The 12,262-nt window shown below is 50.0% G+C and overlaps 1 long non-coding RNA gene across 1 annotated transcript; it reads left to right on the top strand.

Annotated features, from left to right (window-relative positions):
• Positions 1–437: 437 nt before the first annotated feature.
• On the top strand, positions 438–2,206 carry LOC121837603. Its single transcript, XR_006078251.1, has 2 exons — positions 438–727; positions 1,497–2,206. It is a non-coding gene; the product is annotated as an uncharacterized LOC121837603 (long non-coding RNA).
• Positions 2,207–12,262: the final 10,056 nt, after the last annotated feature.

Raw genomic sequence — 12,262 nt, 5'->3', positions numbered from 1 at the left:
ATCATGGACGACGTCGAGAACGACACTTGGAAAACGACGTCTAGGACTACGTCGAGAACAACGCCTAGAGGACGACGTGTAGGACAACTGCTAGGACGACCTCAAGGACAACATTAAGGATGACCTCAATGACGACACCAATGACGGCGTCGTCCTGGCCATCTTTCGCGCACAACGACGCCGCTTTCTTGCGTAATGGGACAAAACAGGCTTTCGCCTTAAAAAAAGAAGAAAAAAGCTAGATTTGGCGCAGTAACTATAATATGTGCAATCCCTGAGGGGGAGAAGGGGTGGGGGGGGGGGGGCGGCTATACTCGCGGTCAGCTTTTGTGGCAATCCGAAAAGAGGCGGACGGTGCGTGTACAGGGGTTGGTGCACCCTCTCCCCTGGCATTGACTGCATTGCCACAGAAAGCTGACCGCGAGTATAGGACCGAAGCGCTCAAGTTTCGCCGCCGACTACAGCGCCATTCCAGCCCCTGGCGGGACGCCCGAGTCCGAGTGGCTCGTTGTTTTTCGCCTCGCTTCTCCGTCGTAGGCGGTCGGATATAACATTCATTGCGATAGAGACGATATAAAAGCCCGGCTAGCACGAATATTTCGTTGTTGATCGCAGCAACAATCTCCGATATTGTTGTAGTCGATCCTTAAAATTCTACCGCTTCCCTGAAAAGCCGTGCGAGACTCGAACGACGCCAAGCCTGGACCACGTCGGTGCTCCGACAAAAGTAAGTTTCTCGTTCGTTGGAAGATCAGTTTTGCTAAATGCGCGGGAAAAACTAAATAGAATTGGTGTCAGAATAGAAACATAATGACTACCGAACGCGGGGAAGTCAGTTGGCAGTGCCTGCGTGACGGAATATCTGATTTTCGTGCGCGTCTGTCGCTTCCCTCGAGGTGTTTGACGGGGCTTCGGTCGCGATGTTGGATCCCTTTGGCACGAATATTTCAACTACAATCACTGGCAGGGTGAGAACGGCAGGGAGAAGCTTCAGTTCCTCCAGCACTAGCTTCGAACCGTCGACAGGGTTTCTATCTCGCGACCGTCGAGCGTTCACGTGCAGCCACATCGCAACGAAGGGCAACGAAGACGTGCTGGAGCTCGGCCGTTCACAAGAGACGCCCTGCCTGCCGTTCTGACTTTGTCAGCACACTTCTAGCTAGGGGAGGGGCTTTTGGGGGTTGCGATTGCAGCTTTCTTCTGCCGTGTGTGTTTCTTAATCGCTGTTCCCGTTTTTTTTTAGCTGTTTATAGCCATCATGTACGACGCTATAATATACACATGCATCCCCCCCCCCCCTCCCAAACAACACACACAAGGAATGCACTTCCAAACAGCCTCAACCAGCCAGCCCCCCCCCCCCCCCCTTCCTTTTTAAAATAAAAAGAAAGCCTGATTATGTTTTTACTTGCTAGGGACAATAACAGTTTCTATTATTTCCTGTCGATTTTCTGCTGATCACACCAGAGATCTTATATTATTGACTTATTTTTCAGTGGGGGCGGTTCAGTTTTGATTCCGCCAACGTCAGCGAGGATCTGCAGCGTGCACTTCGTGAACACCTGCAAGGACAACGCTGAGGCTCATCCTGCAATAAGTCACTAGACGAGATGCCAGCTGAGGTGTTTAATAAAGACTAATTGCAGGAAACCTACCAACCCTGTAATTGCTCGTGAAAGATTCTTAGTTAATTTAAATTAATTTTCACTCCTTCGCTCGAAGATGCAGGTGACCTTTCCTCATCTATGTTGCATTCTCTATGTGTGCCCGGTTCTTAGCCAGTTAAAAGTATTGTTAGTTCATTGGCAACTTCTGTAGTCTCTTTCGTCTTCGAGTTGCACGTTTTGGTTTAGTCTGTACCCCAAGATTCAATATAGCTTGGCTAAAGATGAATAAGCTTAGGACGACTGCTTTCTCACGAACTGGGAGACATCTTTCGTGAGATCTGGAATATCTTGAACAGCTGATCTGCCGTGCAAGATCTCTGAAATAATCGGGGTTCTCGGCCCTACAATTTCTTGGACAGTCCTTGCTTCTCGAGATGTGTACATCATCTGCAAGTGTCCTGCCAGCCATACTTCGAGTCTGCGCCAATGTCACCGTGTTAAGAGCACGAGAAGAATTTTTATATTGTCACAAGGTTGTGTGTTTACCTACTCGTGGTTGTGACAAAACTCAATAAAAATCGTTTTCACTGTCAACAAAACATTTCTGAAAGCGATGCATTATGCTGCTGTACCATATTTTCCAGACTATAGTCCACAGGGGCAAATTTGGGGTAAAAAATAGATTTTGCTTACATTGTACACATACAGTGCATCGTCTGCACCTGGTGCTTAGTTGTCACGAATATCCTCTCATAGACAGCACACCTTGAGAGATGTCTGCTTTCTTAGCGCAAAAAGAAGCTGGTATTATACATAAATTATCATTAACATACCCTTTCATTCACAAAATCCGTCTCGTCATAATCAACGATATTGAAAAACAAAAATCCCGCATAGTCCGCACAGCCTAAAATTTTCATTTTTAAAAGCATAGCCCGGAAAATACGGTACATTCCTGGAAACGCTTGAAAACATGCCAACATGCCACGAAAGAAACTTTATTCAGTGAACCAGCAATGAAACACTGACAGGCATGGATTATTTTTCCAGAAAATAAAAATTGTTCTACTAATGACAACCTATCATGTGTCACTGGTGTTTTCTTTGCTATGCAACATTTTCCTCCTAAAATGTCCCACACAGTAAAGTATAAATCAAGCCCCCACCCAATATTTGAAAATCTTGCATGTGGACTGGATAACTTGAACCTGAAAGAGAAATTAAGTTTTTTTTATAAATCCATCTAACTGAACATTGTCATGAAAATTCGACTAAAATTATGTGCAGTCATATGCATAGCAGACATTTATGCTGGAGATTTAGTCTAGGCTAGCCTCTTTTCGTTTTCAACTGTTTTGCCCCTCTTTCTGACAGAATCTCGCGGCACATTATTGTTCAAACTCGCAGAAAAAGTACCATTAATCAGCGGGAGCAGGTCCCCAGTAACCGCAACCTACTGCCTCAGTGAAGTGGGACAAAAAAACCTGGTAATAAATCTACGAGGTCTTTGTTCAGGTCGTGCCCTGGCGTTTTACTTCCCTACTGCTGAGGCAGGCTGATGAGGACGCGTGTTTTACAATACTAATAAAATTACGAGCGTCGGCACAATGCTCGCACCGGTCCGCGACTCCAGCCCAGCGAGGACCTGCAGTCTCAACTGTACGCGGGGGACTTATCTCTTCCCGAAATTATCACCCTATGCCCGCACGATCCCCGACACGTTAATATTTCTTCGACGTGGGCGAGCCCGAAAAGCTATCCCACTCGTAGCCTCTAGCGCGAGAACGTAGTCTGCCGGTGGTTCAGCGACCGAAAAATAGTATCCCGACGTCGTCTAACAGGACTCACGAGAACAGTGGTTCATTGTGATCAGTAATCTTTAAGGCACAATGTTATTACAGCGCAAAATTTAAACAAGTGCCGCTCACCTGTAAAGTTATCTCGTAGACGCCGCACGGCCGTACTTGCGAGGCGGACCCGACTCGTTGGCGGGGAAATCAACCGCCTTCTCGGTGGAAGATGCGTGTTATTGAAGCTTCTCTATCGTTTCTTGACTCACCATGAGAAATATTTCTCGCACGCTTTCTATCCTTCTCTAAATCTTCACCGTACGCTCGAAATACCTGCGACGCCAATGCAACGCTACGAGCACGACCGGCGCGACACGACCATGTGTTGTACTGCGGTGGCGCTACCATCGCAATTTCGAAGCGCCCCCTGGTTGGGCGAATCGATTCTATAGCGATTTGTTGCTTCGATCCTTCAATCGAAATGTAGTTGGCACGCAACTGGGTGGGCCTTAATAAAAATATCATCTTGGTGAACTTAAACTTTTAGATACTTGACAATATCATGAAATGAATTTGCAATCTGTTATTCTGAAATAACTTCTTTTATTAGCCTCAGTTCCTTCTTTCACGTTTTACGTAGGTCGAATTTAGGCGAAAAAATTAAACTCCCTTGAAGACGTATCGGAGACAGAGATATTCCCCTGTGATAGATTTTAAATAAATTTAATTGGATTAAAATTGAGTGGTGCCATATTTGTGTTCGTCAAAACTTCGATGGCACCCTTGACCCTAAATATTCCCCCTTTGAATGTTTTAAACACTTGGGTACTCTGACTTTTAGCAACATAAGGCAGTGTCTTAAGTTACTCGCAGGTTCTCATCGTAATGATATCGATAACATTTTTCACAATCCACTAGCGCCAATGAAGTTACCCAAGTAGCACAGATTTGGTCATTTATTGGCCAATGGCTGGTAATGGTCCTTTGGCCAGTGGCCAGACAGTGGCCAGCCATTGGCCGATGACTGGCCTTCTTCTGGCCATCGGCCACTGGCCACTGGCCATCAGCCATCGGCCAATCATTGGCCGATGAATGGCTACTCGTTGGCCATTGGCCAAAAGACCATTGCCAGTCAGTGAATGCATGGCCAAACTCCGTGCTCTAGTTTGTTCAACTATGCATAGTCATAGAGGTGCTTTATTGGAAAAAAGACAATACAGTTCAACACTTTCCGGTCCACTGTCAGTGATTTATGTTTTTCTAGCAACACATTTTCCCAGTCTGCAGATCTGCGGGACAAGAAGCAAAAGTATTTAACGTCTTAAACCAACAATCAATAGGGAAATACACAGCGCCACCAAAAATTTTTGGAGGAACAAATACCTGTGAATCGCCGCAAGAAGTGCCATCTGGAGCTGATGTGTTTGCAAACGAATATGCGTTATTTTCGTCAGGTGGTGTTATACATTTCAGATCGCACTCTTTCAGGCCATCGTCCTTTAAGTCAAAACAGAATAAAATTCCATTGTTATTTATCTGTTCTTCAGTTGAACTACCACTTTGACTTGTGTGGCTATTCTAGACATACGTTATTTGCTATTCTTACGTTTTCTTGGCAAGCTTGGGCAATCTAGAAATGTTTTCTATACCTAATTATACACTTGGCGCTCTGGGAGTCAATATCTGTGATACAGGTTGAGCTGAACAGACTTATAAAGTCCGACCTTTGCCCACAGAACCAATAACTTTCGCCCGCCACAAAAAGACCTCCAATGCCGCTTTCATCGGGCTTGTTACTGTAGTTCCTTTGTTATCATACCGCTTGATTATCCGAGCCTGACTGCGATAACGCTATGTAGAATCTTTAACCGTCATGTCTCGCTGAGAGCGACCACGTCTCCGCTCAGCCTTTGCCTCCCATTCAATGGTAACCGCTTTCTAAACTATAATTTCTCGAAAACCTGCGCCTCCCAGAAATGTTGTGCGCAACCCATCGCCTCCCAATTGTGAAAAGCAGGGCGCCGCCACTGAATATCGTGCTTGCACTTAAGACTATGCGTCTTCCCTTAATTTTAGTACAATGTAGGTGTTGCCCCCCGATACGGATATAATACTAAGGCACTTTATTTGGGCTCCCGACGTGCTGGAGTTTCTGCGCAGTTAAACAAAGGTCGCTTATTATACACTGAAAAAGTATGCTGGCCAGATGATCCTGCTTCATTGCCCCCACAATGTCCTAGGTTTCTTAAATTATTCGCCAGCCGGGAAGATAACGCTGCACTTTGGAATGGTACCCAGGCCGCCAGAACGGCTTAGAAAACGGCAGGCCGTACTCCTACGTTTTGCTATATAAAAAAAAAAAAAAAAAAAAAAAAAATGGGAGTACGGTTTGTTTAGGCTTAGAAGCGTAGGCAGGCCGCCTAGGCTTATAAGCCTAGGCAGGCTCTTATGGCCGCTTAAGTTCTGTGTTTCAACGAAGGTTCTTTCGAAGATGAATGTGTGCAATGCAATTGAGCACTGACTTTATTTCAATGCAGTGCTGAGGTACACTACTTCGTAAACAGGGCGATCGAAACTGAAACCTTGCCACTCCCCTGAATGGTAAATCTGGTCCTATAAGACAACGCGCGCGGTATTGCATGCAAGGTTTTTTGGAAGTACTAGTCTATTGGGAGTTTTTTGTTGGTGCGTATATGCAGTAATTTTTTAGAGTTTTGACGTAGAATGTTTTGCGTTTTTCAAGAGTGTATTTTCTTCTGAAGGGACCCATCCGGAACCTAAATTACTTCTAGTGGGGGAAAAAAAATCATAAAGGATTCTCTAAAAGCTACTGATACAAACAAAATTCAATTTCTTTAGGCACACACTTGGAATATTGCCGCGCGCCAAGTAGGCAGCGCGGCCGCGGCCTAACGGTTATCGTGCTTGCCTTCCACGCGAAGGGCCAGGGTCCGATTCCTGGCCGCGGCTACACATTTTTGTTGACACTGTAATGTGATGTTCTGGCGAATTCGAGAACCCCCTTGCTGATTCGAGGTTAGAATGTTCTACGCGCCGAACCTTCTACGCCGAATGCTCCAGAAGCCCACGCGTGTACAAAAGCGGCTCCGCGTGGCAAGCCGGAGTCAGTCTTGCCCCAGCGCTCGATCCTGCGGTTTCGCCGACATCGACGCCCGCGACGCTTTCCTGCTTTTTTCTGTTTCCTTTTCCTTTTATTAATTTGGGCACAAGTTCGCCCCATTTCGCCTCATCACTTGTCATTCGTGACATTTTGGTGGAGGTGCGGGGTAATTGCGTGGACCGTACCCCTCCGAAGACACGCCGGCCAAGTGACGTACTCAACCCTGGGAGGCTTCCCTTCGCAGAAGATCAGTCCAAGGACCGGTCAAGTCGCCGCACTCAAGGCCTACCGCCGGAACTCAGACCCCTGCTGCAGAAATCAAGGAAGAAGACCGCGACGATGACCGCCCCGCCCGTCGTTCTCCTGCCCGTCGCCCCCCGATCGCCGACACCTTTCCATGGCAAAATCTATGAAGACGTCGAGGACTGGATTCTTCACTATGAGCGCGTGGCCCGCCACAACGGATGGAACGCCGAGCAACGCCTCCAGAACCTCTACTTCTCGCTGGAAGGCAACGCGAGGCACCGGTTTGAAAAAGACGAGGCTTCGCTCATTTCGTGGGATATCTGCGCCACCGAGTTGAAGCGAACATTCTCGAACCAACACCGGCGACAGAATGCGTAGGACCGGCTCCAGACGCGGACACAAGCCCCGACGAGGGCGTGACAAGCTACGTTGAAGACGTGCTACGACTCTGTACACGCGCCGACCCTCAAGCCACCGAGGAGAAGAAGTTGCGCTTCCTCATGAGGGGCGTCAAGAGCGAAATCTTCGGTGGCCTTGTCTGCAGCCCCCCGACGACGGTAGACGGCTTTGTGGCCAAGGCGACCAACATCGAGCGAGCGCTATCGACGCTCGCAACGCCCCGAAACGACGTTCCTGTAACAGTGTCGAATAACCTCAACGTTATCATCGACGGCCACGACGCGACAGCACTCGTCGACACCGGAGCAGATTACTCCGTTTTGAGTGGGAGACTTTCCCGTCGCCTTCGAAAAGTTACTACGTCGTGGGATGGACCACAGATACGAACCGCCGGCGGACACCTCATCACGCCTGTTGGCAGGGGCACTGCTCGCGTTGAGATCCACGGTGAAACCTGCCCTGTCAAGTTCGTAGTTCTGCAAGACTGTTCGAGAGACGTCATTCTCGGAATGGACTTTTTGTGTGAATACGGCGCCATCATCGACCTCGGGGAGAACAAGCTGACGCTTCGGAAACCTGTTCCCTCGGAGGAAGATCCCAAAGCGACGTTAGCTGGAGTGCGAGTCCTTACCAGCCACGTAAACCTGCCGCCGCTGTCCAGTGTCCTTGTCCCCGTCGGGACCGACGAAGCCTCCTGCGGGATAGCACTACTGGAAGGAAGCGTTCAACTTCTCCTTGGACGAGGGATTGGCATTGCAAGAGGCGTAACCGAGCTCCAGGACGGGCGTACCGTAGCCCTTGTCACCAACTTCCGGCAAGAGTCGCAGCACCTTACAAAGGATACAGCTGTGGGCTACGTCGACGAAATTCAGGACTCGGCCGCGATCGCCGTGATCTTAGAAGACGCCTCTCCGACGCAGCACAAAGGAACCACGCCGTCAGAGCTCGACATCGACCCTATCCTCCCAGCCCCACAACGACGACAGCTGACTGACGTTCTCGCTGAGTTCAGTGAGTGCTTCGCCGCATCGTCAAGTCTACGCCAAACAGCGGTTCCGAAGCATCGAATTGTTACTGATGATGACGTGTCCCTTATTCATCAGTCGCCGTACCGAGTTTCGGTGAAGGAGAGGGAAACCATCCAGAAACAAGTTCAAGAAATGCTTGACGACGATATTATCCAGCCTTCAAGCAGTCCGTGGGCCTCTCCAGTCGTGCTGGTGAAGAAGAAGGACGGAACCCTTAGGTTCTGCGTGGACTACAGGCGGCTGAACGCTGTTACAAAAAAAGATGTCTATTCACTTCCCCGCATAAATGACACCCTCGACTGTCTACGCCACACCCGATACTTTTCGTCGATGGACTTAAAGAGTGGCTACTGGCAGATTGAGGTCGATGAACGGGACCGCAAGAAGACCGCCCTTGTCACGCCCGATGGACTTTACGAGTTCAAGGTGATGCCCTTCGGACTCTGTACGGCGCCGGCGACTTTCCAGCGGGTCATGGATACTGTACTGACGGGACTGAAGTGGCAGAGCTGCCTCGTTTACCTGGATGACGTCGTCGTTTTTTCGCACGACTTCGACGAGCACTTGAAACGGCTTAGGGCCGCGCTCCAAGCCATCAAGACCGCAGGGCTCACACTCAAGCCAACGAAGTGTCGCTTCGCCTACGGCGAACTTAAGTTCCTTGGTCATGTCGTTAGTAGCGAAGGAGTACGCCCTGACCCCGTGAAGACATCCGCCGTGGCCGAATTCCCTCGACCATCGGACAAGAAGGCCATCCGCAGATTCCTGGGGCTGTGCGCGTACTACAGGCGCTTCGTTCAAGATTTCGCAAAAATTTCGGCGCCCCTCACACATCTCACGAAAGACGCCGTGAAGTTTCACTGGGCAGAAGAACAAGAACGGGCGTTCCACGATCTGAAACGAAGACTTCAGACACCTCCGATCCTCGGACATTTCGACCAGCACGCCGAAACCGAAATTCACACGGACGCAAGTAACTCCGGACTTGGTGCGGTATTGGTACAGCTACAGGAAGGCACGGAGCGAGTCATTGCCTACGCGAGTCGGACGCTGTCAAAGGCCGAGAAAAATTACTCCACGACGGAAAAAGAATGTCTCGCGGTTGTATGGGCGATCACAAAGTTTCGTCTGTACATATACGGGAACCCGTTCCGGGTGGTCACAGACCACCACTCGCTCTGTTGGCTTGCAAACCTCAAAGACCCTTCAGGACGCCTGGCTCGATGGAGTCTTCGACTGCAAGAATTCGACATGACCGTGGTCTACAAGTCAGGACGGAAGCATAGTGACGCCGACTGCTTGTCCAGAGCCCCCGTCGAAACGTCAAGCTGTCCCGACATGAATGAGGACGAGTGTTTCCTCGGTGCCGTCGACACCAACGACATGGCAAGACTTCAACGAGACGATCCGGAGCTCCACGCCCTGATTGAGCATCTCGAAGGACGAGGAAGTACCGTTCCTCGTGTCTTTTCACGAGCCCTGCCGACCTTCGCTATTCGAAGAGGTGTACTTTACAAGAAACATTTTGGAACCAATAATTCGCCGTGGCTTCTGGTAGTCCCTACCAGCCTTCGAGAAGGGATTGTTCAAGCCTGCCACGACGACCCAACTTCGGGACACCTCGGTTACAGCCGAACACTATCCCGAATACGTGAAAAATACTACTGGCCCAAGCTGCCGAAGGCCGTCCATCTCTACACGCGATCGTGCCATGAGTGCCAGCGACGCAAGAAACCGCCGTCAAAGACAGCAGGTCGCCTTCAGCCGATTCCCCCTCCAACCAAACCGTTCCAGCAAATTGGAATGGATTTGCTGGGCCCTTTTCCATCGTCGACGGTGGGAAACCGCTGGATAATCGCCGCCACAGATTATCTTACACGTTACGCCGAGACGAAAGCCCTTCCACCGGGGACTGCTGTCGAAGTCGCAAAGTTCTTCATCGAGTCCATCGTCCTCCGGCATGGCGCCCCCGAAGTCCTGATCACAGACCGAGGGTCATCGTTCATGGCGCAGTTGACCCAGGAGATCCTTCGTCTAAGCCAAACGGCCCACCGTCGGACAACTGCATACCATCGGCAGACCAACGGGTTGACGGAGCGGCTCAACAAGACCATCGCCGACATGATCTCCATGTACGTCGACGTGGAGCACAAGACATGGGACGAGGTATTGCCGTACGTCACATTTGCCTACAATACGGCCGTACAAGAGACCACAAGAGTTTCGCCCTTCCAGCTGGTGTATGGCCGGAAGGTAACGACTATGCTGGACGCGATGCTACCCCATGAACCAGCTGACAATGAGAGCGACGACGCCCAGGTGGTTGCTCAACGTGCCGAAGAAGTCCGCCAGGTCCCCCGACTCCTGATTCAAGACCAGCAACGCGTCGACGCGGGCTGCTACAACCTCCGTCGCAGGGATGTCCACTTCCAGCCCGGTGACAGGGTGTGGGTGTGGACGCCCATCCGTCGCCGCGGCCTCAGTGAGAAACTTCTTAAACGGTACTTTGGGCCATACAAGGTACTCCGTCGCCTCGGGGAGCTGAACTACGAGGTGATGCCCGACGGAACAAGAACATCATCACGCCGCCCACCACGACCTGAAGTCGTCCACGTTGTGCGTCTGAAGCCGTACTACGCTCGATAGGACTGTGGACCTTATCTGTTTCACATGACTCTTTAGTTTGCCATTCTTTTTATGTGCTTTGTTTAGTTTTGTGTTGCATCGGGGCGATGCACTTTTAAGGGGGAAATAATGCCGCGCGCCAAGTAGGCAGCGCGGCCGTGGCCTAACGGTTATCGCGCTTGCCTTCCACGCGAAGGGCCAGAGTTCGGTTCCTGGCCGCGGCTACACATTTTTGTTGACACTGTAATGTGATGCTCTGGCCAATTCGAGAACCACCTTGCTGATTCGAGGTTAGAATGTTCTACGCGCCGAACCTTCTACGCTGAATGCTCCAGAAGCCCACGCGTGTACAAAAGCGGCTCCGCGTGGCAAGCCGGAGTCAGTCTCGCCCCAGCGCTCGATATTGCGGTGTCGCCCACATCGACGCCCGCGACGCTCTCCAGCTTTCTTCTGTTTCCTTTTCCTTTTATTATTTTGGGCACAAGTTCGCCCCATTAAACGTTTAGTTTACTTCAGTTTTCGTCGCCTCATCACTTGCCATTCGTGACAATATTTCCGCCTGAGGAAGTTTTTAAAAGTGCTACACCTCGCCCTTTATCCGCCATTCTTATGTGCATGTTTCAGCATACTGTTTTTCGGAGTAATTTTATGCAAAGCCAACGAAAATTGGTTTTATACATAACGGCTTTCATGATCCTTCCCAAAATATTGCATCAAGAGCTGACTTTTTTTTTTTTTTTTTTTTTTTTGTGGCGAATTTGAGACACTATTTTGGTGACCTAACTATCCATACTGTGCTTTCTCTTCTCTGCAGCTATAGGACACTGGCCATATGGTTCGCCAAAGTTTAATGGGAACTCGAATGAGGTGGAACCTTTCCGCAATCATTAAATTTCCTGTTAAAGGGCTTGCTTTTTTAGGTTGCTCCCTGAAAGAAATATCACTGGCTTCTAGTTGCATACAGGCGCCTGAATTACTTCAGCTCGGCAATACTATGCTAAAGGCTCTGTTATACTCCGACGTAACGCGCGCGCAAGCGAACGCTGGCCGAAGTCGGCTACGTCACGTCAGTCACGCCGCGCGCATCCAAAATTCGGCTTCTTTATACCCCGGCGGCCCTGGCGGCGCCCGCGGCGCGCGTCGGTGGGCCGCCGGCGCGGCGCATGCGCAGAACCTGACTACGAGGGCACGTTTCCTGCGAGGGTGCGCAACTTCCGGTTCCTATTCGTTTTAAATAGCAGACGAAAATTCTCGCGATTCTTGAGCGCCAAGTTCGAGCGATGGCGTGGACGTACCTTGCACGACGAAAACTAGCGCTTGCACTGTTGGTGCACCACCTGTGCCGCTAGCGTAGGCGGTCAATGTACTTACGGTACATCTTTGACAAGCGTACGGTCTACGGTACTCAAGCTTCCTCGTGTCGTAGACACACAGGTGAGGACGAAT

This window comes from Ixodes scapularis, unplaced genomic scaffold (genome assembly GCF_016920785.2).
Source record: "Ixodes scapularis isolate PalLabHiFi unplaced genomic scaffold, ASM1692078v2 PGA_scaffold4__175_contigs__length_147842914, whole genome shotgun sequence".
Taxonomy (NCBI): Eukaryota; Metazoa; Arthropoda; class Arachnida; order Ixodida; family Ixodidae; genus Ixodes; species Ixodes scapularis.
Note: the sequence above shows the minus strand (reverse complement) of the source record. Positions and strands in the feature narration are given on the sequence as shown.